The sequence below is a fragment of the Papaver somniferum genome, unplaced genomic scaffold (genome assembly GCF_003573695.1).
Source record: "Papaver somniferum cultivar HN1 unplaced genomic scaffold, ASM357369v1 unplaced-scaffold_33, whole genome shotgun sequence".
Taxonomy (NCBI): domain Eukaryota; kingdom Viridiplantae; phylum Streptophyta; class Magnoliopsida; order Ranunculales; family Papaveraceae; genus Papaver; species Papaver somniferum.
In genome coordinates, this window is record NW_020644373.1 from 7,430,897 (window position 1) to 7,434,636 (window position 3,740).

General features: G+C 45.8%; 1 pseudogene; it reads right to left on the bottom strand.

The window, feature by feature from the left end:
- Positions 1-1,209: 1,209 nt before the first annotated feature.
- On the bottom strand, positions 1,210-2,232 carry LOC113342063 (annotated as a pseudogene).
- Between the last annotated feature and the right edge of the window lie 1,508 nt (positions 2,233-3,740).

The window sequence follows — 3,740 nt, forward strand, 5'->3', positions numbered from 1 at the left end:
TCCTACACACTACAGAATGTCACCTTGGAAGAGATTCATAGCTGTCAGCGAACCAGACCGAACCTCAAGTGAGGTGACTCCTTCCCCGAGTGAAAAGCCATACTCAAAGATGAGGGGTGTGAACAGGACTTTCTTTATTCAATAGGGAAGAGTACTGGTTTGAGGCGTTCCACACGTGGGATAAGCTCTGGTGAAGAGATGCGACGAGAACGGGACTGCATGCACTTGAGAACGATGTTCCGCCTTCACAAGCTCAGCAACTCTTGCTCACGAATCAAGGAACTCATTATATGCAGGCTCAAAATTACTAAATTCGAGGCCACCCAACATAGTAGTTTCTCCACTTTCACTAATTCCTGCCCAACTAAAAAGGCCAAGTAGCCGATCTGATAGCTATGACAGACCTGACCCATCTGAAGGAGTACTTTATTTACCAGGTAATCCAGGTCCACTAACAAGGCCAAGAAAGGACCATCCATATTAAGTAACTATCCCAAACTCTTTTTTCCAGACGATAACTAGTTCTAGCCCAACTAACGAAGTTTCACGATCATCCACTAGAGTTTCACTAATTAAGCATCCAAACCAACTAGACACAGTTTAACCTGCAGTTTAAAGATTACTTATTTCTATTGAGGAAGAAACTAACCTAGTATCCGAACGATTCCTATCAGTTTATCCAGGTCCAGCTGAAGCACTCGTATCTCGACTGGCAGATGTACCTAGAACCCTGAAGCTAATTCCTAAGTATCACTTTCTTCACTAAACCCAGTAATTCCAAGTCCAATAACTTCTCCAGAATCACCAGTCATTTCACGATCACCAGTTCATACTGACTAACCGAACCCAGACCCAGTTTCTCCTGAATTTATTGACCCACCTTCCAAAGTCTTCCCTTTATCTCTTAGCGTAACTGACCTACCGAATGGACTAGATAGATATAGGAAGGGTCAATAAATCATATTATTGACATCCCTGTATAGATTATGCTGTAAATTGGGTCGTTTCTCTTATTATACGACGATACCGGTCCTCGATCCAAGGTGCCAAGGTTCAATGCTATGACTTGACTCTTTCCTCCAGCTGGATCTCGTCTATGGAAGCCTTGGGGAATCTTCCAATCAGTGAGGTGGTTGAGAGCATCTCGTTCCTCTCATAGCTGTGATTCCTGTGATCTTGGCCCCTCAATGGCATCTCCATCGCACTCACTTACAAGCTTGTTTGAACATTGGTATATAGCAGGGCCGAACCTTTCCCAGATTGTAGGAAGTGGGTGAGACGTTTATGTATTTCTATGAGAAGCTCTAGAGCACCTACGACTCCCAGTAGTAAGTCGTCGGCATATTACACGTAACAAATCCTTATTAAGTCATGGTCTTTTAAGGGCTTACGATCCAGGCGTCTCTCTGACCTGATAATTGGTCTCGCCTCTCCACCCAGCTCTATCAGCAGGCCCCTTCTGCTGATCTTGCGGTCTCTCATGGCCGAATTCTTGCGTTCTCTACCATAGAATTCGGCCTTTGGAACGGCGGCGCAAAGGAAGAGATATGGCCCGTAGGGTATTTCTTGTCCTACAAGGAAGGGAGAGGGCTTGTTAAGGAAGGAGGCAAGGGTCGAAGCTCCCCCAGTTTTCTGGTCCCCCCGGAGAAGGGGGGTGCTTGTGGGCGGTGTGTGCCACGACGAAACAAGGGAATGAAAGGCCGTTTTGCGTTGGATGCTCTTGACCCTCCAAAAAAAGATGGCTCTGTTGTCCTGGGGAGCGTTGAAGCTTGCTTCTTCTACAGCTTGGTCATCAATACGACCTGAGAACTATGAGAGAACCGATTTGATTCTCATCGGAATTTCGTACTTATGTCGGATCCTACCTATCTCCTGATCGAGCTTGTGTAGGTAGATGTTTCCTGGTAGGGCCGATAGTAGTACACTGTGTGGGACGGAGTCAGGGCCGTTCATTTTTCGGCGTCCGACTCCTAAAAGTTGGGATCGTCGATCTCTTCCTTCAAGATTGGGATAAGTCGATGTCAGTCGATGACGTGCTTCCTGATGTCGAATTCCAAAAACCAGCGAGAGGTTCCCCACTCTTCTTGATCCGTCTTAGGGCCGAGTGGAAGTCTCGACCCGAGCGGAAGTGCGATGTGTCTGGAAACTCGGAATCGTAAATGGATTCGGGTACCATTCTGATCGCCTCTTTCATGATCTTTTCTATAGGTAGAACTACTGTGAGCGGTCTAAACTTCGACTCTGATTTCTTTCTTCATATTGTAAAAGGGATGATGTTACCTCTATTGATAGATCAAGCTCCTGTCGTCGTTTCAGTGACTCATACAGCTCAGACTGGTATCACCACCACTTCCAAGACCGGAATTATTATCCCTTTCTGATGGGTATACATCCTTCCCTGAATGTCATCGGGTACTCTTCACTTCCCTGCCATTCTTGTAACCGTCACCTGTCATCCACGCAGGTGTGTCTGCACCCCCTGAGTATACTAGAAAGAAAGTTCGGATTTCCCGTATGAGCATTCGGTACTTGTATCAGTGAGGTTCCGTGGAAGAGTGATAGGGTCACCAACTACTGAGGATCTCCCCCTAATCTTAGATAGGTCGTCTGGGGGTTCGCCGTGGTTCATTGATGTGCTTACACACTAGGCTACCCTTCTCCGAAAGCTCCACGGGACCACCTACCACTAGTGTCATACCCGGCCGGAGGGGTTTATTGCAGGCTCCCGGCCCTACGAATGTCAGATGCAAAGCCTCGCACCTCATTAAGATCATATTGGCATACTCTCCCAAAAAAGAAAGAGCAGACCCCATTGAAGACGGGAGTGAGGTACAACAAGGCCATTTCTGTCCACCGCCCTTCTCACAGAGTCGTACTTGGACGTTACCGCTCATACAGCTCCCAACCGGCAAGCTAAAGCGACCTTTACAAAGAATGGGAGTCTGGTTGAATTGACATTAAATACAATAAATTTGAAGTAATGGAAGTTTGGATGAATCGATATCAAATAGAGGCAATTTATCTTGCTTGCGCTGTTTAGCCAAGGTCCTTTAGGAACTCGACTGCGAAAGAGAGGAAGCGAAGAATGAACTTGATACATGAACGAATCATTTAAGCTGCCATTCTACTATTGGTAGAACCTGGTGAACCGGGCGTACAAAAGAATATTTCTTCTCTATACGATGAAAGAGAGACAAGGATAGCTCAGAGGGTAGTACATGCGTTAGTCCACATCATCCTCTGGGTGGTAATTCTCGTACCCAATTCCCAGTTGACTTCTACCTCTATCTTCAGGGGATGCTTCTAACACTGTTAATCTAAATTGTCCATCCGACTTTCCATCCCAGGACCATTTAGTTTCGGGACTTATGCTATCGGATCTGCCGCGTTGTTCGTAAAGAGTAGGAAGTCTGAGATAAGACAAGGAAAAATCTGGGTACCCTGTTGTTCTGGATGAGTCAAATAAAAGTGGGCACTACAATGTTAAAGCAAGGAAATTCAACTATAAATAGGTCTTTATGCAAAACTTTATCTCTCCCACGTTCAATAAACCCTCAAAAAAAAGTGTGGGATAAAAGTCATTTGTCACAGGTCCCACCGTCTGAACGATCACCTAAAGCGCCTAGTGTGTTGTTACCAATAATCTGTATTTCCATCGAGTAGACGGTTGAAACAGCGATAAAAAGGCTCATTTTATTTAGCCCGGGTCTGGATTCCCGTATCTACGGGTAGGGAACTCA